The sequence below is a fragment of the Cebus imitator genome, unplaced genomic scaffold (assembly GCF_001604975.1).
Source record: "Cebus imitator isolate Cc_AM_T3 unplaced genomic scaffold, Cebus_imitator-1.0 Scaffold143, whole genome shotgun sequence".
Taxonomy (NCBI): Eukaryota; Metazoa; Chordata; class Mammalia; order Primates; family Cebidae; genus Cebus; species Cebus imitator.
The window spans coordinates 4,953,121-4,976,296 of NW_016107458.1; the positions used below are offsets into that span (position 1 = coordinate 4,953,121).

At 38.6% G+C, this 23,176-nt stretch overlaps 1 long non-coding RNA gene across 1 annotated transcript in view; it reads right to left on the reverse strand.

The window, feature by feature from the left end:
• Positions 1-18,787, reverse strand: part of LOC108313812 — an 84,480-nt gene extending 65,693 nt beyond the window's left edge. The window contains exon 1 of the long non-coding RNA XR_001829239.1: positions 18,687-18,787. This is a non-coding gene — a long non-coding RNA (uncharacterized LOC108313812). The remainder of the gene's footprint in view (positions 1-18,686) is intronic.
• Positions 18,788-23,176: the final 4,389 nt, after the last annotated feature.

Consider the following 23,176-nt stretch of genomic DNA (forward strand, 5'->3'; position numbering starts at 1 on the left):
AAAAATAGGGATTTTTCCTCAGGCTTAAGAGATGGAAACTTGAAAGTTGTTATTCCATTTCAGTATAGGACTAAGGCAATTCTCTAAAGATTTTGTACTGGGGTCTTTATTTCAGTGCCCTTATACTTTTACATTTACCAAAAGAGTCAATAGAAGGCTCATAAACTGGTAGCCTTAAGTTTATCATCCATGAAACTGGGTTAGTTATAGTGACAATATCATGGGATTTGGTGATAATTGGATAAAATAAAGATATAAGGAGCTTTGCATAGTGCCTGGCACATATTAAGTGTTCAATAAATAGTTAATAATATTATCATTATTTATAAAGATCCTATCACAGAAGTTGCTACATTTCTATAGGGAGATTGAAAAGAATGGAGCATATTATTTCCAAGCTTATTCTAGCTGCACAGTATACACTTCTATAATTTTGGTAAATCTAAGATAGTAGAACAGTATTGAAGACTCCACTTTTGGCTGGGATTTCTCATGTAGGAAAATTCACATTTTAAAATCTCAAAATGATAAAAAGCCCCAAGACGAACACTAAGTAGCATCTAGCTATTTCTCCCTTCAAATGGGTATAATTTTCTGACAACATCCTTTTCAGCTGCAGAGACCTTCAAATCTTTTGTAAAGTTATTCTGTTTTTTCCCTAAAATAATAATAAACACTAATGGTAATAAATGAATCTGTATGAATTTTTTCCTCCTGACTAGAGAGCATGATGGCTTCAGTTATTTGCAAGGCAAAAGTGCTGATGCAGGAAGGCCTAATTGATTAGAACAATATATGCACTGGCTTAATGCTTTAGGTCAAACCCTTGGAAAATTATACATTCTTTATGCAAAATTAATTGTGTTGCAAGCATCTTTCCTGTCAAGTGCCATTTTTTTTTCCTTTTGCCCATTTGGCTCCAACTTTGACTTGTAGGGATGAATCATGGGAAGCATGATCACATAGATTCAGATGCTGTTTGTGGGCAGGAGTTAAGTTATGACTATTATCCTCCTTGCTATTTTTACATTTTGTTAATGTCTCCTTTTGCCATTAGAACAGCTCAGCATTTATTTTTCTTCTATTTTGGGAGTCTGTAGGTTGTGGTTTGGTCCTATTGTGGGATAGGTTTTTTCCTTTCTGGCTGACAGACATTCTCATCATGTAATTGGGCTCCCTTGTGGATGGGTATTAGGCTTATGCTCAACCTGCTCTTACAGTGTCAAGGCCCTCAGAGAGGCCAGAGGTACCTTCAGTCAAAGTGGTATACTTCCCATTATACGGTCTCCCCTGTAGTTTCTTGTCCTTGCGCCTTACTTCACTGGGTTGGGCTGTTTAGATGTGGCTGAGTGACCAGCAGGCCCTTTGCTGCTCCCTTTCTGCTCTGAAGCTCCCAGAGTCTAGGTCAGTTCATTGTTGATGTGCTAGCAGGTAGAGGCTTTCTGGCCTAGAATTGACTGGTCATGGCAAGTAGGTGGATGTGAGGATTGAGGGAGATGGGAGACACTGAACATAACTCTCAGATTTATAGATTGGGCTAGTGGGTGGCTAGGGCTGGCAATAACTAAGATAAAAAATGGGAAGTAGGTTTTGTTGGAAACATGGTAAGTCCAGTTTTGGAGGTGAGCTGGCTCTGCCTTCACATCATTCTTCAGGTGGAGATGCACGTGTGGGCTGTTCTGAAGGAAGAGCCACAGCTCAGCATCTGCCAGGCATAGGAGCATGGTGGCTCAAAGGGAGGGTCTGCTCCTTCAAGCTACTTAAAAAATATCAGTGCTGAATACATCTGGCTCCCCTAAACTGCTGATGTTAAATATACCAAATGATTCAGAATTTTGAAGGGTGGGAATCAGGGTAATGCATTCCTAAACTCAGCAGCACAACTGTGCATTACAACCATATGTAGAAGAAAGGTGCCTATAGGATGGAAGTCTCCCAAAGGCAAAGCAGGGTAGGTGAGCCTGAGTCATTTCACGTGTGGGGCTGGCATGAGTCATTCAGAGTGGCCTGTGCAATTCCCTTCAACATATTTTATTCAGCTCAAGCTAAAATACAACACAATATATTAATATTAATGAAAATATAGAGTTTGTCATCCTAATTGCCATCAACATACATTTATCAAGATTCTCCTATTTTGGGGTTTGCTTAGGTTTGTCACTATTCTCTCTTTGTCGCCCCGAAGTCTACATCCTTATTTTACCAGGTTTCAGAATAATTTCTCATGTCATAATGTGTTACTCTGGTTAAAAAGAACCATTTGGGTATGTAGGTATAGTATGAGACATAATATCAATTGGTTTCTTAGGATTTGTCCTATGGGACCACCACATATTTACCATAGTACATTTAAGTCTTTAGTTCTGAAGGTTTAAGAGTGATTTTCTCTGAAAATCTCATTCCCTTACATCAAACATTGCATGGTAAGTGAATATTTTGCTGTTGGTTAGTGTGTTAGCAAAATATTTTAAAAGAAGCTTTTAAAAACTAATTTTACATAGGTGTTTTTATCATTAGCCTTCATCTTTAGGTCAGGGGCATGGACCTTGAGACTTTATTTTCTCTGTAAAACTTTCTACTGTCCCTCTGATTAAAAGAGGGAAAAGCTAAAACCCACATGTTTAGAGGTATGTACGGACTGGATTAAAGGTTCTTGATTATGACCTGAGAATCAGGAACACTGCAGTGAACTCTCTGGGACATTCAAGAATAAGAGAAAAATGCTGAAGGAATTGTATAGAAAGCCTTTTTTTTTTGTTTTTTAAACAAAAGTGCTGGGAGGGGCTTTGAGAAATCCTCCTGGGGCCTCCTTTCTTTGGCAGCTGAAGCAGTATTGTCCTCATTGTACAGCTGAGAAACTGAATCCTGGAGAGCTTTAGAGAGAGCTTTGGTGACTTGGCTAACATGCAGCACAGAAAATGCAGTGGAAGTTAATGGAACTTGAACGTTAGTTCACCATTCTCACTACAACCTCACTCCGCCACCCATAGAAGGCCGTTGTCAGCAAAAGGAAAACATGAACATCCTTAGCTGTCTAGAGTTTGAAGCTCCTGGAGGTTGAGCACTCATGGCATTTCAGAAGGACTTCGTTTTTCAGACTTGTGGCCCCATATCAAGCCCAGCAAAGACACAACAGTGGACACTGGTTAAGAACTCAGCACTGGAGTCAGATAGTCCACAGTTACATGCCTTCTCTGCCACTTACCAGTTTTATGACCTTGGGCGAGGTACTTAATGTCTCTAACACTCAGTTTCTTTATGTGAAAAGTGCGGATAATATAACTATTTGATTTTGTTGTCAAGATTAAATGTGCGATCACCCCTGTAAACCACACAGCACACGGTGTCTAGAAGCATCCACCACTGTGGTTGCTGTCAGCTTGCCACCCAGTGGTGGTGCAAATGAGTGCTTACTCACACTCATTTGACTTGTGCCTCACAATATCAAACATGCTCAAGCACATCTTGGGCCTTTTCCCTCTGTGTTTTCCTTTCCACATTCCCAGCTATTGCTAACAATTTACACAATGTGAAGAAAGCAGAGTCCCTTTCCTTTGTCTTTTCACCTTCTATTTCTTTCACCTACTATGCCCCTCTTTGGAGACAGTGAATGAGGAGATTCTCACATTCGCGCTTGTGTCTCTGGCACTGCCCACTGTGCCTATCCAGGCTCCCACTCCCTGGACCCTTTACTTTCTTTTCAGCTGATCAAAATTTACCCTTTGCTGCCTTTTACCCAGAGGGTATAGATTCCTGGTCAACAAGTTGGATCCAACCTCAGAAGTATTTTCTGTGACTGGCACAGTGTTTTATGTTTATTTTTTAAAATTATTACTTCGTTTTTTTTTTTTTCCATTTTTTTATTTTATTGTATTTTAGGTTTGGGGGTACATGTGAAGAACATGCAAAATTGTTGCATAGGAACACACATGGCAGTGTGATCTGCTGCCTTCCTCCCCATCACCTACATGTGGCATTTCTCCCCCTGCTATCCCCCCCCAGCTAACTCAGGAAATTTTATATAAAAACCAAGAAATGCTGCATGTCTTTGGACCCTACCTTTCCTAACGACAGTCGCTAGCTGAGTAGCAGCTGTCCTATTCAGACAGGCATGTGCTGCTTCAGTTCACAACAATCCTCACCCATCACGCCTTATACGAGGCTGCCATATTATTTGCATTTCTGCCTTGACCCTATAATCATTTACTTTTGTGACCTAACAAATTTAAATCCCAAAAGGTAGTAATTGGTAGAGTAGCTTAATGTAGGCTGTGACTTTCTCACATTCCCCTTATATTAAGCATTAGCATACGTTGACTGTCTTTTTCATGCTGGGTTAAGGTGGATGAACAGACATTTTAAGCTGATGCATAGTAATACTATTTGCCAGTGTAGACTTGGGAGTATTACTATCTTTTCCTATGTCAGTATTTGGGTGATGTCTAAATCTGTATCTGCTTTTTGCTTTTTCTACTTAAAATGTTATAAAAATGAATGGACATTCTTGAGAAAGGTGCATGAGATTCAATGTTATAAAGTTTGATGTCGTTCAAGGCAATATTTGTTAGTCTCATTCAGTGATTCACTGGGATTTAAGCCAGAAACTTAAAGAGTATATGTCAAATGCAGGAAACAAATCATCAAAGGCCGGGTCCATAAGAGAGGTCTATTTTTTAATATTTCAGCTTTCTCCGAATGGAACTGCTCTTAGAATGTATCAGCCTATTGTTCCATCTTCCACCTTCAAATGTGATAGAAGTTTTCAAGAGCATTATATGCATATATTTTTTTTGGTTTGTTTATTTTTCAGAGTACTCCTAGAGACACGAAGCCTTATCCAAAGAGAAAAAATTTCACTGGTAGATTTCATAAGGTCTGATGCAGGCCATTGGGGGAGATTGGTGGGGAATATATACTGAGCACTCAGCAGGTGTCAGGTTGTCTTGAGCTGTCACAGCAGTCCTGTGAAGTAGGTTTTCTCCCTGTTCAGTGAGGCAGCACAGTGTCTCAGTGCCTAGGTCTATGTTTTTGGCTTCTCTGCTGACTTGCTCTGGGGCCTTGGGCAGGTAGCTTAACTTTTTTTTTTTTGTTTTTTGAGCCAGGGTCTCACTCTCGCGCAGGCTGGAGTGCAGTGGCACGATCTTGGCTCACTGCAACCTCTATCTCCCAGGTTCAGGCAAATCTCATGCCTCAGCCTGCTGAGTAGCTGAGATTACAAACATGCACCACCACGCCTTGCTGATTTTTGTATTTTTAGTAGAGATGGGGTTTCCCCATGTTGGCCAGGCTGATCGCCAACTCCTAGCCTCATGTGATCCACCCACCTCGGCCTCCCAAAGTGCTGAGATTACAGGCGTGAGCCATTGCACCGGCCATAACTTAACTTTTATGAGCGTTAGTTTTATCATCTGTAAGATGGTTTATGGTAATACATAAAATAATAAGTGTTAGCAATTCCAGGCACAAAATAAGTACTCAGTATGTGTTGGCTGTTGCTATTTAGAGTAAGGTCCTGAAATCCTTCCATTTCAGACAGCTGACTACTCTTCCTTTAGGTAGGGCTGAGCTTAGCCTCCCAAAGACAGAGGTGGATACTTTCTGTTGTGGGGGTGGGGGAGGGGCTCCTCATTTCATAGATCAACTGTAGAAATTACTTGGGACTGGAGATCAGCTTTTTTTGTCACTCTGGTTCTGTCCTTGGTCCCTCCCTTTCTTACTGTGACCTTCTGCACAGCTTGACTTCCTGTCTACTGCTTCTTCCTTGCTTAAATGAAGTTAATATCCCCCTCAGATACCCTTCTTCACAGCAGCCTACATGTTATTTCCCCATAAAGTTCAAATAATTTCATTGAACTTTTCTCGATGCCTGTGAAAGATGTGGATGATTATCCTCAGTGTGGCCAGCATTTTTAATTAGAGTAACTGTGAAGTGTGCTGTTAATTAAACAAGGAGTTATTTTTAGATATACGTGTTCATTAGTCCTCTGGAACACCTCTTCCTTCAGATTTTTAAAAATACAGGTTAATTTATGGTCTGAATAGGAGCCATTAACTCTAACTTCATCTTGTCTAGCAAAATCCCTCCTGGGGTTTCTCTGTTGCTACAGAACCAGAGTGAAGGCAAGGTGGACGTGGCAGCTGGAGAGCAAAGCTGCCTTTCTCCCTGTTGTGCTTTCTCTCCAGTGACACCTCCCAAAGACAGAGTTTGAAGCTTCAGAGGTTTGCTCCAAAATACTCTAATATTAGCTACTTTTGAGCTTCAAGACGGAATTCAGCCCTAAGAGCTATTGAACCCTTTTAAACACACAGACCTATGCTGTTGTCATGAAATGATTCACCCTTCAGTTTCCATTCTGGCAAACTTACCCCCAGGGCTGTCTCTAATGTCTTACAGAGATTGAATTGAATTGCACTTAAAACACTTTTATAAAATTTGAGGCAAGAATATACCAAGTAAACATATGTATATTATTGTATGTATATGAGCCACATACATATTTTTAAAAATAGAAAAAATTTCAAAAAATATATGCTATGTGATTCCATTTTATGTACTTCTTGATTCCATTACAGAACACTCTCCAAATGACAAAATTATAGAGATGGAGACAAGATTGATGGTTGCCAGGTATTAGGGACATAGTGTGACCGTAAAGGGGTAAACAGGTAATTATTTGTAGTGATGGAGCAGTTCTGTATCTTGATTGTGCTAGCAGTTACATGAATCTTTACATGTGACCAATTTTCATAGAACTAAACACATCAGCAAGATACTTAGGTATTATGACATGTATTAGGTCAACTATGCATAAATATAACAAACAAAATAGAAAGTAAATAATTGCACATGGCTCTCCCTATGATCAAGACAAAAAAATCTCTTGTTAACAAAGGGTTATTTTTGCATTAGAACGTAACAAGGCTTTGACACATGAGTTTATAAGTGCTCATTCTTACTGTGAACATTAGCCTCTGTGTGGTTAGTCATCAATAACTCAGAATTTATGGGAAATATCTCTTTTTTTCTCTTTCCCTCTATCACCATCATCTCACTTCGATGTGACTGTTGACTGTGATTGATTTTTAGGAGTGTGGCTGTAACTGAGAAGACCACCTTCTCTCCGTTTTTGACTCTCGGTTTTCTTGGTGACATTAACTCCTTATATATATCCGGTCTTGATAGATTGTGAGGGGTTTAAGCTTATCTTGTGGAATTTCCCCCTTTCATTGTTTAATAGTCCCTAATCAGTGATTGTTCACATCAAATTTCTCATGCCTTCATGGCAGGGGTGGGGGTACTGTTTCTCATGGTGGAAAGTGATCTAACAGATAAATAATATGACCACGTTAAATCTTCTTGGGATAATTCTTAAATAAAATTACTAGAAAAATAAAAGCAATATATTGTAGTAATTTATTTAAGTGATTCTTATATTTAAAATACCAGCAGTTAAATATGCCAAGGAAAATCTAAATAATGACTCATTGGTTTTGGAAGGAAATTGGGGCAATGTTTAACCTAAAGGAATGACTTTCTAACGTTCAGCAGAATTTCAGTCACTGTGATACCTAGGAAGTGAAGAGAAGTTTTTTGGGAAATGCATACAGTTGACTTTTTTCATGCTGTTTGAGTTATAATAATCAAATAATTGCCTAAATCAAGCATGAAGGTTTTCTTACCTTTATATATTCAATAATATATTGAAATTTAAAAATGTATGTAAAACAGAATTTAAGGAGTCTGTTTGCAAATCTTAGTATCCCTGCTAGATTTTAAGTTCTCTGAGAGCAAGAGCTATGCCTTTTACAGTTGTATTTCTCAGTATTACATAGTAGAAATTGTATATACTTACATACTTATATTTAATATCATTAATGTATTCGATAGTAGATATTTAATAAAGATTAGTAAATTGGATATGTTGATATATTTTTAAAATTTAGTTTGTTTTGAGGCAGTGTATCACTGTTGCCCAGCCTGGAGTGCAGTGGCATGATCATGGCTTACTTCAATCTCTGTCTCCTGGATTCAAGCAATTCTCATGCTTTAGCCTCCCGAGTAGTTGGTATTACAGGCATGTGCCACCATGACATGGCTAATTTTTGTGTTTTTAGTAGAGATGGGGTTTTGCCATGTTGGCCAGGCTGGTCTCGAACTCACCTCAAGCAATCCACCCACCTTGGCCTCCCAAAGTGCTGGGATTATAGGTGTAAGCCACTGTGCCTGGCCAGATATATTTTAAAAATTTAGATGTAAACATACTATCATATGGGTTAGAGCAATTACTAATGGCTATATGCATGTTCTCTGATTTCTGGTACTTCTTAGCTAATACCACATTCAGGCACCATATAGGACTAATTACATTTTTTGCCTTAATAGTCTTTAAGAGGTCATTTGAGATATTAGTGTTAAATTTATATACATGTATGAAAATTCTATTTTATGTCCATTTCTCAAATATGCTTCCTTGCTTAAGAAGAAAACACCTGTGCTTTGGAGAAATGCCAGCTTCTTCTATAATGAACACCCATAGTTATTGCTCGAAGAGAAAATTTAATATTACTTTTTGATAAAAATAGATGGCCAATACACAATTCAATAATTACCAATAATGCTTTTACTACATTTCTGAGTTTATGTTTCCAAATTTCATTCCTAAGAGTAGAAAAACATATATTATTTCACTCTAAAAATAATGTTAAACTGTTTATTCTAAGAAAACTCTGAAAACCACAGAAGAAAAGGGTTTTAATTTTTCTTTTTTTCTTTTTCTTTTTAAAAAAGTCCACGTTACCAAACAAAGTCAGGAAACTTTTTCTGTAAAGAGCCAGACTGTAATTATTTTTCAGATTGGCAGTTCAAAAAGCCAGTTTCTGTTGCAACTACTCAGCACTGCCTTTGTAGGGAAGAGAGCCAGAGACAAGATAGAGACAAATGGGCGTGATTGGATTTCGCCTGCAGTTCTTAGATTTTTTTCTCCTGTTATAGACACTATTAAGCTAGTGTTATGGAGGAGATTTACCTGGAGGCACTATTGAAGTTTTAAAATGTTGGCAGTAATGAATGTGTGGGAGGAGATGGATTATAAATCTGTGGAATCCAGTGACTGGAACACAGCATTGACACCAGCTTTAAACAGAAAAACCAGGTCCTCTGGTGCCCAAGTCAAAGGAGAATAATTTGATCTTCACTCTGCTTTAATGGTATCAGTTGGTAGATGTCCATTGGCCCTGTCCCAAGGTGATGTGTGTATAGCAGATGGTACCAGCACAAAAACAAGTAGAAATTTGTTTTTGATTGATTATTCATTGCCTCCTCTTTGATACCAAACTGATAGCATGGGCCCTCGGTTTCTATACTAGGCAAAGGAAAAAAAATAGCAATCCATTATTCTTCCACTTAGACCAATCCAAATTGATTGTCCTTATCTCCAATTTATCCTGCAACATGACTCTCTTAAACTATAACTTCAGGAGTAAAAGTATTTATATATTTTTGCTGAGTTCAAGGATTTAATGTGCTGAGCAACATATCATTCAAGAAGCTGACCTACCATTTTCTGATTGATAATGGAAATGTTAATGTATTGTTAGTCCTCTTATTTTTAGCCTACAGTGAGCTAATCACTAGGATCGTTATGTTGTGCCTATCAAGTGTTCACGCAAAAGAGAAGGTGCAGAAATTGAGGTCTATTTGTCAAGTTAATTATAATATTGGAAAAGCGAATTAGATTGAAGGAAAAATCCAATTTCATACCCTTTTGCTGATAAAAGGGGCAATGGAATATCTAATCTCTGAACTCTTTTAATGCTATTCTTTGGATAAGTTTATTGCTGAAAATTTTACCCATTATATCCATGTCTTATAATAATTATTAACTCAACACTTACTACTGTGAAACCTAATTTTTTACTGCATGAAACACACCATTTCTCTGAGACTGTTGTCAGTCTCTCTGCCCTGATTCCCTCATGTTGTCATAGCATTCTATTTAGCAGCCACCTGCTCACTCTGGGTCTTCTAGCTCTGTGCTCTGCAAGCTGCAGGCTCCTACCAAATCTGAAGGGGAGTGAGAGAAAAAATGAAAAGAAACCTGGAGTGGTGGTCAGGAAGTGTCCTGTCAACCCACTGGGTGGGCCTGCAACTATGTATTCTTCATCGAGGAATATTACACCCCCTCACCTCTGAGTGGGGAAGGGTGCAAATATCAGTGTTTGAAGAGCAAAAACATCTGAGGCATGACAATGGCTTGTGGCCTTTCAAAGGGTCATAGCACATAAACTGATATATAAACAATGTATCTGTGGCATTACAATGTCAAGGGGGAGCAACTGGAAAAAAAGGTTAAAAAGGCCCCAAGGCAGGGGGATATAATTTTTAAACAGTTGAGAAACACTGCTGTGTGATGAAGAAGAAGGGCCTCTTTGCCTTTTTTCTTAACCATTCTAAAGCCCCTGATTTGGCCAAGTGAACAATGGACACCCTTGTGCTGGCGGATCACATCTAAGTCCAGAGGTGCCCGTGTTTGCCTTGTTGCAGGCAATGGGAGAGGCCTGGGCAACCGAGGCTCTCTTCTCCACCTAACCTAATCTCTAATGCCCTCATTCACAGATGGTGTCTTCTAGCTCCAGTTCTCCAGATTCATATGCCTATTTAGAAAACACTGTCATACACCAGTTGAAGTGTTTTGAGGTACTTCACAGAGTGGTGTTCATGAATAGTTATTGGTAAGGAGAAACTCCAAAAGACTTGAACATCCTGGGAGAATTTTTATGCTAAACAGTTTTGCTGTCTTTAGAGAAAAAGATTGGCATTTTTATTTTCCACCAGAATAATTTAACCTTAAACTCTTTGTAAATGTCAAAATTCCAAATAACACTCCTCTAATATGTTAAAGTAGAAAGGGAAAAAGAAGAACGAAACACATCAGTTAGCCTTTCCTTGGTCGCTTGATCCCACATTCTTCCTTGGTGAGGGCCAGCAGAAGTGAAAATGGAGCGCTCTGGAACAGTGAGGATTTTCCGAAGTCCATCTCCTGTGCTTCCTCATCCCTAGCTCTCCCTTTCTGGATTAAAACAGCAGCTGTGCAATAAGGACCTTGAGCTGCTGAAGGTCCAATTAACAGAGTCTCGGGCTGACATGTTCACACCTGGAAACCTCTTTGGAGACAGGCTAGATGGCTGCTATAGAAAGGGTGTTCTCGCCTCTGGGATGAGCTTTGACAGTCAGAAATTTATTTAAAACAGTCACCACCATCCCAACCTCCTGAAACAACTGGTGAAATTTGGGAAAGATACTAGAATCTAATGATCTCATTTCTTTCCTGTATATTCTCACAAAGTGAATCCTACAGAATGAAAGATTAATTGAAGATTAATTGAAGGTCGAAGAGATATTTATCAGTGACAAGCACTGCGCTCGGCACTGCTGAGGAGTCAAAAGTAGTCTGGATATGAAGAAGCTGATGGGAGATAAGAAAGTATAAGCCCAACAGCAAGAAAAAGCAGAACTTGAGCATGCCATGAGAAAGGCACAAGTAAGGTACCGTGAGTACATCTGATTGGAAGGAGTAAAAGAGGCTTCCTGGAAGAGGTGACATGTGAGATAAGCCTGTAAACAAGCATATGATTTGAAGGCTGGATGGTGGAAAGCCTGTTCCAGAAGAAGGGAGGTATGTGAGCAGAAGCTTGACTGGGAATGCACCAGGTGCATCCAGGGAACAAGCAGCTGGTTCTTGGAACTGGAAGTTACAGGTGATGTTTGAGAGAGCAGGTTTTTTTATTTCAGTGCAGGGCAGAGGCACCTGTAAGAGTGAAGGAAAGAGGAGGAGGAGAGCTGGCAGAGGCTGCAAGGTTGGATGGCTCTTCAGAAAGCCTGAAATGGAGTTGAAGCTCAGAGCAACTCATTCTGCAGCAACCCCCATATATTTGCATCTGAATTTTGAAGGGTTGTGTGAGCTGACTTCCTTGGTATCTGGCCACACATCTTGGTGTCTATGTGAGAGGTTAGACTAGGAGGAAACAGAGGAGAGCTACTTTCTCTGTGACATCTTAAAATTTATGCGTTTCTGCCAAATCTAAGAGGAAGTCGTAGAGAAAATGTGTGACTCGGGTTGAATGGGCCCCAGAACACTAGCCTGCAGACCTCTGGTCTTACTAGAGACGTAAGACTCATTTCCGGCTTTACTGGATGACGTAGTCAAGTTCTGAGCTCTCTGGGCCTCCTTTTTCTGGTCTCGTGCATGGTGCTATTACCTCCCCTACATACATGAGATCCAATTACAATCTAAGGTGCTCTTATCTGTGAAAGCACTTGGAATTTTTTTTCTTTCTTTTTTTTTTTTTTTGGTACTGATATGAGATAATAGTTTGAGTCATAAGTTACAGGGTTTTTAATAAGTTCTTTGCTCCACTGGTCTAAAATATAGAACCTGAGATTCTAGGGGTTATTTTACTCTCATAGATCCATAGAATGTAAACACTGAAAGAGACTTTAGCACCATCTAAATCTCCTCCCCTGGTGAAAGACAGCACATCATCATGGTTAAAAGTGTAGATGCTGGAATTGATTGAGTAGATACAAATTTCATCTATGCTACTTATTACTTACATGATTTTGAACATGACTATTTTAACCTCTCTGTGCCTCAGTCTCCTGATTTATGAAGTGGGTATGAAAAATGCTCTCTAGCTCATAGAATTGTTGTGAGCTTGAGTTTATGTGTGTAATGCCCTGAGAACAGCACTTGTGCCTAATAAGTACCATATGCATCATGATAGCTAGTTCAACTGACTTGTTTTTCAAATGAGGAAACAGAAATCTAATGAAATGAACTGACTTGCAAGGCAGTGGCAGGGCCAGGACATTAGAATGTGTTTCCTGACTCCCAGGTCAGTATCTTTCTACTTCTCAGTGTCTTCTGTTGATTCAGTCAGCATAATTTGCTTTTGGTAAAAATGTTTAAATGAAGAAAAGTATGCCAAAATCTTTCAGGTATGGAAGGGCCTCTCAGAAAGACTTCTGTAAAATCTTTCCTTTGGGTGAGTTCATGTCCTTTGCAGAGACATGGATGAAGCTGGATACTATCATTCTCAGCAAACTAACACAAGAACAGAAAACCAAATACCACACGTTCTTAGTCATAAGTGGGAGCTGAACAATGAGAACACATGGACACAGGGAGGGGACCATCATACACCGGGGCCTGTCAGTGGGTGGGGGTCTAGGGGAGGGATGGCATTAGGAGAAATACCTAATGTAGACGATGCATTGATGGTGTAGCAAACCACCATGGCACATGTATACTTTTGTAACAAACCCGCATATTCTGCACATGTACCCCAGAACTTAAAGTTTAAAAAAAAAAAATCTGTCCTTTGACTTTCATGTGGGCCCTGAGGAGAGAACGTCTGGTCTTTCACTGGCAGCATCTCTCAAATAGCCTTCATAGCATCCTAACTTGGAACAAATGTAGAAGTTTCCAGATCACAGCTGGATGAAAAGCAATATTTCAAGTAATAATACTATTTGTAGTAATCATCTTCTGTAGCAGTGCTAAGAAATTATATATCATTATTTTTGTGCCTTATACCAATCCTGGAGGTTGGATGAATTATCTTTATTTAAAAATGAAGGCTGGGTGAGGAAGTTCACACCTATAATCTTAGCACTTTGGGAGGCTGAGGCAGGAGGATCGCTTGAGGCCAGGAGTTTGAGACCAGGTTGAACAAAGTAGTGAGGCCCTGTCTTGACAAAAAAAAAAATTTAAATTAGCCAGGGATGGTGGTGTGTGCCTGTGGTCCCAGCTACTGACTCAGGATCTCTAGTGGTGATGTCAATAAATCTGTATTTCTTCTGTATGCAAAAATTTTAGCAGCACTGTGCTGCAAGTTTGCTTCCCAAGTCCCATTCTATGTTAGCCCTGGAAGTGCCCAAGCTTTAGGACAGAGATGCCAGGAACTAAACCCTTATCACTTATTTGGTACTGGGGCCTGATGCTCTGGCCCATGCTACTTCTCTGTCACTTTCTGTAACCACCCAACAACTGATAAAGAAGGTTCTCGAGCTCTTTAGGAGACAGCCTTACATTCTACATGTGAAGACAGTGATCAGAAGGGATGACAAGTCACGTCTATTTTTGGCATATAAAGAAGAATAAATTGCAATTGTGAAAATATCTCTATGTTAAATCTTCCAGTAACACTTTTACTACAAAATAGGAAAGAGAGAAGCTTACTATGGACACAGAACTCAATGCCTCTGGATTTCAAGGGAAAATAAAGGAGCTTTAAAAAGTAGATGCAGCCAAGGGCAAGTGGTCGAATCTCTTGCCTAAAGGGAAGAATGTTTGTGTCCACTTTGAAATGAGTGAAAATATACAACCTGTTGCGTTGCCGGATGCTTTGACCTAATATATCCCAGGTACTATGCTTTTAATTTGTTGGTTACTCGAAGAGCAACTCATAGGGTGATCTGGGAAAATTCCAGGAAGGTGATTTTTGCCATTGCTCTTAGTGGCAAAAACAGCAATTACTTTTGTACCAACGTAAAATTAATTGTTATTCCTAAATATCTCTCTCATCAAAATGCCTGAAATACATTGCTTATGACTAAATATTTCATCCAGGCATCTTTCTTAGCAGATCTGGGGAAATATGGCCTATTGACACGAAAATCTCATTGTGAGATGGGACTCTGGGGAACTGGAGCATGTAGGGATGTTAGGGTGGAGATTGGAAAGTGGGGGTGGACTTTGCAGAAAGGAAAATAATGACTTTCTTAAAGTTTACCTTGTGTGACTCCATCACTCTCCCTAACACTTTGTGAAGCTCCAGCTAACCAGCTTAGAGCCAACTTTAAGAGCTGCCAGCCCTGCTTTCATCAAATGCCCCTGGTCAGAGAACCCTGAGCAGAGACATAACTGGTCCCTTTGACTTTGGTCTGTGATTGAGGAAAGGACAATTTCTTTTACCATGGGCCATTGCTGCCAACCAGCTATGGGCAGTGCTAGATCTTCCTCTCCTCAAGACCCTGACATGTATGCCTCCTTCAGTTTCTTATCCTTTTCCAAATATTATCTCCATCACCTACCATCCACATCCATAATTTTACTGAAATCCCTTCTAACATGAAATATAGCTGAGTGTGCATACCTTGTTTTCTGTTAGCTCCTTAAACATGAATTAATAATTCAGCAGATACTAACTGATGGTCAATTGAGAGCAAAAAGGAGACAATTTGGGGAGATTGTGATACAACGATGCCAAAATATTTTGCTCATGGAGGAGGACTTTGTAGATATGTAGAAGGGACAATAAAAAATAAAGTGAAAAAAATAAAACTTGCCAAGATGAATACCAAGTTGTTCTTGTATGTAAAATATGGGTAGAAGAGTTGTGTTGTAAGAGGCCCCAGAATTTGTAAATGGGAGTAATTTAAGACATTGGGTTTTTTTTTTTTTAAGTTGCTATTCAATAGGATTCAGATATTTAGATGCATTTTCTATAGCTTCAGTGTATATGTATATTTATTACATGTATCTATTTAATTTATTAGATATAGCAGAGAATAAAAATGGAGGAATTTCTGAAGGAACTGGATTGTAAACCAACCTTTCGAAGAGGCAGGTATTAAAAGAGAAAATTGCCATTTAGAGGGGATGGCATAAGCTCAGGGAGGGGGAAGCCATACACGAGAGGCTACAGGCTACTTGACAAAGGCAGAGTGGCCAAAGGGGTGAGGATGGGGGCATGGAGCAGCTGAAGAAGCAGTCTGTAGGGGCAGCCTTGGTGTGGATCTAGAGGGTTCCCAGTAAGCTCCTGGGCAGGATGACTCCATATGAAGACTGTGAAAGTGGCGCTGGATAGACAGCTGGGTCAGGGCTCTCGAGAAAGATAGGAGACTGGAGGGAAATACAGTATCTGGTTGATCTCCAGCCATAGACAGGTGAGTCAGAGAAAGTAGGCAGAAATAATGTCTCCACCTCTTTCAGGGTGTGTGTGGAGGGTCTGCTCTCATTTCCCTCAACTAGGCAATTTCTGGGATAAACATGAAGAGACTCGGAGGGATGGTCCCCTCTGGGTCAGGCTGCAGAGTGGGTCAGGTGGTCCTTTCAGATGGCCCTCGCCCCTCCCCGCAGAAGGTGTTCAGTCTCCCTTCTGTGCATCTTTCTTTGAGATGAACCATTAGGAAACCCATCATGTCCAGGGAGCTGAAAGTCTTTTGCCTGGTGGTGGAACAAGAACACATACATTCTGGCTTATGTCTGGCTCCATTTTTGGAACCCATTAACAATTACTCCTTTAAAATTCTAGATTGAAATGGAGAACTGAAATATGAAAGTGGCTCTTCAAATGACTGGGGCAATGTGTTTTAAGCATTTGATCTCAAAAGATTCCACTCACCTCTTCCAATTATTTTAGAGGCTGGCTTTCTCTGAGAATAGAGAAGCAAAGAGAGGGAATTAATTTTAATCTAATGTACTCTTAGTCAGTTTAGGGGGCTAAGGCCACAACTGGTGTTTGAAGGGAAAAAATATAGAGCCCCAAGTGGAGCCAGGAAAACTTCCATTTTCTTCTCAGCCTTAACACCCTCAGGAAATGATTGAAGCCTGGGAAATTATGAATATCAGAGTAATTGAATAGGAAAACCAACGAACAGCTGCAATTTTCAGCCATGGATTCTTTTTTTTAATTTAAGTGACAGGAAACCTTTTTTTGCCTTGGATTTTCCAAATTGATTTCAAGAGTATATTATGCTAATATATAGTAATTTTACAAAACAAAAAACGGCTTTCTACTTGGACTTTTAGGCATGAGAGTTGCATCATGATTGTTATACTTATTCATTCTCTGACGAAAGAAAAGAAGATTGAACATTAAAAGCTGAAGGTCATCCATACAGTTGTCCCAATAGCAATCTGTGTACCTTTAACCCTGAGGAGGAAAAGTAATTACCCTTTGGCTTCTGGTGACCTCAACTAACCTTTGTTGAAGGGCCAGAGAAAATAAAAGCTGACCATCAGCCTGCCCTGGCTGCCCTGGGCTTAACCTGCTGTGTGAATGAAGAGCAACCCAACAATAGGATGAGAGGATGTTGCCATGGAAATAGCCCTGGACGAAGGAGCAAAAATCAGAAATTTATCACAATTAATTGTTCTATTAAGAACCTCCCATCTTTTGGATTATTCCCTGGGGGTAGGGAGGGAAGATGTGTTCTCATTTAGATCTTATGAGAGAAAATTCTGCTTGCATAAATGAGGCAGCCCATATAGTAAAACCATTCTAAGTAGTGGCGAGAATTGGACAGCTTTGTGAGAGACGGAGGGATCTATATCTCCTTATAATCTATAAAGATGCAAATGCAAACATCCAGGATGAGGGCCAAAGAACCTCACGCTATCAGGAGACCCAGCTAAAGTGTGGGTCTGGTCATACATCTTTTTAATATTTTCAGTAGACTGTTGCCTGTGCTTTCATGCCTTGGCAAGGTCTGCAAAATACAGGTAATGATATTTTAACAATTCAGAAATGTGTTGTCATATTTTATACTCCTTATTTAGCCTTTCTGTTAAACAGAATCCAAATTCTATGTATTTTTAACATGAGCTTGTTTAGATTAGAAAATAGAAGCTTGCTATCCAATTATGTTCAGATTAAACTAGACTAATCCATGATGCTGTGGGTGCTACAGACTAATTGCAGAAAAAAGACATAGAGTGAGAAATAGTTCTTTTATGGAAACCTACAATTATCTCTTAGGTAGAAGCAGACATATTTAAAAGTAATAATATTTTATGTTTAACATGGGAATGTTTTCATTTTTACTCATTATACAAAGATGAAGTTAGTCTTTAAAAATGTGAATTTTTTGATCAGTTCTTTCACTTATTTGTATTAAGTGGATTAATTAATTATTGAGCAAAGAACTGTATGTCAACCATTTTTTGCTTGCCAGAATAGCAATATGAAACACTATTTGCTATATTTCCTAAATAGCAAGTTACTTATGTTAATCAGTTTTTAAAATAATTTGTGGTGCTAAAACAAAGCAGGTGGTTAAACTCAGACATTGATTTTCTCTTTAATGGGTATTTCATCAGTGAAATTTTAACCACTGATGAAGGAGAATATAAAACCATAGTAGGCGTTCACTGAAGACCCTTGCTTACAATGCGAAGATATGTTTCTCTGTCATAGCGTAAGTGCCAACGTGAGTTTCATCCATAAACTAATGAACCTATGAATTTTAACTCCAGATATTGACGGAGATGAATGTCATACTAGGGAGCATTGTCAGCTTTCATTAGAACTCGGGAAGTTTATATTTAGTAAAAATAAACTTTTTAAACAGAAGGGACATGTGTTGGAATTCTGTTAACTAACAATGAAATCCAGCTCTTGGGCTTCTTATTTACCCATCTGGTTCCTGCCATTAGTTTATCACTCATTTGGTGTGATTCTGGTATTGTTAGGGCAAGAATTCTGTTTGCTAACCCCCTATGTACCTGTGGTTGGAAGGCCTATCTCAAATAATATAATAGACTTGGCTAGACTCATTGAACACTCTCTGTGGCCTTTGGCAGGCTTTTAAGCTTTTTTTCTGCTACAGATAACGGTTTTTCTTAAGTGGCAGTGACATATCTCTAAAAATACATCTACAATAAGGTCCTAGTTGTACTTACCTTATAGGTCAGCAGCACCTTGCTGGTGGTGAATATGCTTCTTGATTTCCATTTACTTTAGTTTGCTGGTAAGCACATGCCTGCTTGTAGGCTGTTAAGAGCATTCTTTCTGGCTGAGGCATTTGCAGAATTGGGCTTCGTCTTTACAGTTCTCACTTTATTTGGACACTCTCCTGGTGTTCTCTGTTTATTAACCCTCACCTGGATGGCCTGGCTGAGGCAATGGAACCAAAAGTAGAGATGGTAATGGGTTTCTGTTGTTTTACCTGTTTGGGCCAATAGAAGAATGAAAGGGAGAATGGTGATCAAGATCAAAATGTAAAAAACAGTTCTAATCTTTCCTTATGTAGAGAGAGGCAGCAGATATCTACCCGGTCTCCCCCATTTAAAACAATTAAGCATAATTTTTATTGATTTAGATAATCAGTTATGTATTATAATTATGGAAAGATATTTCATTATGTACAGTTTACTTATGGACTACATTTTTATTGTTCTCAATTTTGTTCAGAGGAAAAAAATTATATATATTTATGAAGTTTACATAGAAATCTTCCCCAAATTACTTTGTAAGGAATGGGATAGATCAAATCTCTCAATGACTAGATATTTAAGTGCAGACATGAGAGTATTTACTGATTTATAACTAATAAAACTTCAACCTAACTGCTCTTCAATGACATCTATAAAATGATATTAAAGTGTGATGAGTAACTTAAAAGACAAGGACTACTGAGAATAGTTTTTTATATTTTTCTAGCTAGCTGCATTTTATTTTTAATCTTTTATTCTATGTGTGCAAACTTAACTACAAAATAAATCTACAAACTCTGCAGTGTAAATGAGGAACTAAATACAGTATGTCAGAATCACAAAAATAATTATGACATAAATGAAAGCAAAAATTAGTTGATAAATATATGTGTGGAAAAATGCCAATAATTGCCATCCAGTACACTCTGAATGTACATATTTAAAAACCAATATGGAATTTGGTTAAGAGAGTTGAAGATAATTTTTATAGGGTTAACATTACATGCTTTAAAACGCATGTTATTTTGTCAACAGAGTTTAATATAATTTATATAAGGTAAACATACAAATTTTAAAAATTACATGGCATTTTATCAAGAAAGTTTATGATAATATCGGGTTGAACAGACAGACACTTTCAAATGAAGGGGGGGAAACTATTTTAACAGTTTATGAGTGTTAACACTACCAGCTCCAAATTAAACAAACATTAACGACATGGCATTATTCTGACATACTCAGTATTTAAAATATCTTTCCATGTATGACGTGTGGTGTAATGAATCATATGTAGAATATAGGATATTTTAGCAGAATATCAAACTGTGGTGTTAATACTGTGTCTGGGTTAAAGGATGTGAAAACATCATAAAAATTATATGGCATCAGTGTTTTTCATAAAAGGATATAATTCAGTCTTCAACAGACTGATGGAAATGAAACACTGTCAACCTTTTTACATTTTTAAGCACAATGTATAAAGGAGGTAACTCATGAAAACAAATTTAGATCCATTTAAATACATCGAAAACAAAGATATTCTAAAGAAATGGTCAAATTTGCCTCTCATCAAGTCCTGCAAGGTTCATCTTGGGTTGAAGCAGGGAGTAGGAATTTTATAAACTATTATGTTATACATAATATATCCATACATATTATGTCATTCTGAAGCAAATGATGAACCCAATTTAAAGTCACAACTACTAGAATTCAATGTACAATAGTACCAGGTATCCAGCTCTGAAGTAGCTGGGTTTGGGGCTTTCTATTTGTACCTCCCCACCACAAGCACATAACTTACAGTTCATATCTAAGCTTTGAATAAGAATATCAGCTACCCTAAAAGTTACCTTCAGGATGAAATACCTTTAAATGCTGCAGCACACTGGATTTCCAGTTAACCAAATTGTATTTCCAGCAGAAACTCCTGGGGTATAGAGTAGTTCTTGTCTGTAAGCCCTTCCCGCTGGTCTTCTTAGGAAGCGTTGCTGGAGCGCTTTATTTATTTTTTTTTAATCCTGTTGATAATTTGACTGTCAACTAATGCTTGCCGACTCATCACTAGCCTTTCTTAGGGTGGAGATGACTGGAAGGTTGAAGGACTGCAGGCCATACATCATTCTCCCCTTCTCAGTGTACCTTAATATGAACATGGCATCATGACTCTGAGGAAAGGAGGGGAAAGCTGAGCCATCAGATATTCCACAAATTGCAGGCTTTCCCTGTGTCCTGTAGTGCCGGAAAGGGGGATTATTGCTGCAGAAAAAGAAAATCTGGCCACTCTGTAGAAATAATCACTGCAGTGCTATCTCCCCTGTTTTCTCTCTCTTTCTCTCTGTGTGTCTCTTCCTCTCTCTTTTTCTTGCTCTCTGTACGAGGCCCCAGCTGATTCAGGCTGCATCCAACCATACATAAATCATTCCCCTTATTCTATTGGTTACATGGTACATGGCAAGTATTGATTTTTTCCGTTGCCTCATTGCTGGAGAACACTTGGTTTTGTGAGACAGAAAAAGCAAAAACCCAACCAAACCAAAGCAAACAAAAAAATCCTCACCAGAGTTTTGTTTAGATAAGAAATAATCAGGTAGATGTGAACCATGCTGATGGTAAGTGTGTTCTAAAAAGAGCATACTTTTGGGAGGCCTTTTACTGACTATATGAATGTTCCCAGTACCTCGTGTCTCAAAATTAAGAAAAAAGAATTGTTTCTAGTTGTGGAGGCTCTGGACTTAGGAATTAGGAAGAATATGCAGAGAGGGCAATCCTCTCTAATTGTGCAGGATAAGGAGGCATCTAATTAATCACTGCTAACTCCAGGAAAAGAAAAGTTTAGTTAAAACACAACTTACTCACAAAACAGGAATAAAGAGGCAAAGATAATGCCTCATGGCCAAATGACAGCATACAAGACAGGAAGAAAGGGATATTTACCTAGGTTTATTTTGTGTGGTGATAAAATGTGCAATTGTGCCTTGTTTGTGTGAAGTATAAATGTAAAACACTGTCAAAATATTGTGTCTTGCAATACTCAGAGGTGGGAAATAGCAAAAAAGCAAATGTGTCTTAGTTTAGGATTCTGACACTTAAGTCTTCAGAACCTAAGTTAAAACACGCAAGAGTCTTAATATATTATTTGTCAAAAGAGCCATTCGTTTTAAAGTGATAGCAGCTCTTGGTCTCTATCCAAAGGGGTTTTATTCTTGAAATATCAAAATGACTTATTTATGAGGTAATGCTGTCCAAAGGAGTGTCCCAATATATGAGGAAATTGTTATAACAACGAAATCATTGTAAGAAGGTGATAGTGCTAATATAAGATGTGAAAAGATTATAAAATCCACTTTAAGTTTATGAGTCTGTGTCACAACTTATTAATCTAACAAAGGGCGAAGTTCAAGAACAAAAACAATTCAATGGGTTACACAGGTGTCAGGGTATTTTCTTTTGCATTCTACTTAGAGCTGTCAACTAATAAATTTACCATATGCAAAAAATGCAAGTGAGAAATGTAATGTCTTCTTTAACCTACATTATGAAGTTAAAAAATTTCTTTTAACCCCAAGCCTTTACTTCTTACATAAAGAGTCCACTAAGTTAAACTGTCACTAGCCTCAGAAATCAGACTATGATTTCTCTTTTTATAATCACAAAAGCTATGCTGGAGGATTCTTGTTGTCTTTTTGGTCTGTCAGTTTACCTTGTGGCTCTTGGTCTTTAATCCACGTTTATGATAAGGTCTGCCCAACAGAGGATTCTGTGGAGTTAAGCTGCGAGGGGCTGCCCAGCTAGAGCTGTGCCCAGCCCTTTGGGTATTTAGCTTCTCAATGCACAGAATACTACTCATCTCTCTTCTCCTTATCAATCCCTTTTATTGAAGCTCTTAGAGCTTCTCTTTTTATGTGCAAGTGCTGGTTTATCTAAATTGCCATTTCAAGGGAAACTGTGAATTAAGATTTGGGAGAAGGCTTTAGGAAACCTGCGTGGAATTTTGTAGATATTAATATTTCATTGTTTGGTTTGTTTGTTGTAGTTTGGGGCTCCAGCCCACTGCTTATTTTCTTAATCATCTCATATCCATGAATTGGGGAGAGTAAGATTGCCTGTCAACCTACCTAGATGGCAAAAGAGTTCATAAAGGACCTTGATTCTCAATCCTTTGACCCAGCAATCTTATTACTGGGTATATCCCCAAAGGATTATAAATCATTCTACTATAAGGACACATGCACATGTATGTTTATTGTGGCACTATTCACAATAGCAAAGACTTGGAACCGACCCAAATGCCCATCAATAATAGATTGCATTAAAAAATGTGGCACATATACACCATGGAATACTATGCAGCCACAAAAAAGGATGAGTCATGTCCTTTGCAGGGACATACATGAAGCTGGAAACCATCATTCTCAGCAAACTAATACAAGAACAGAAAACCAAATACTGCCATGTTC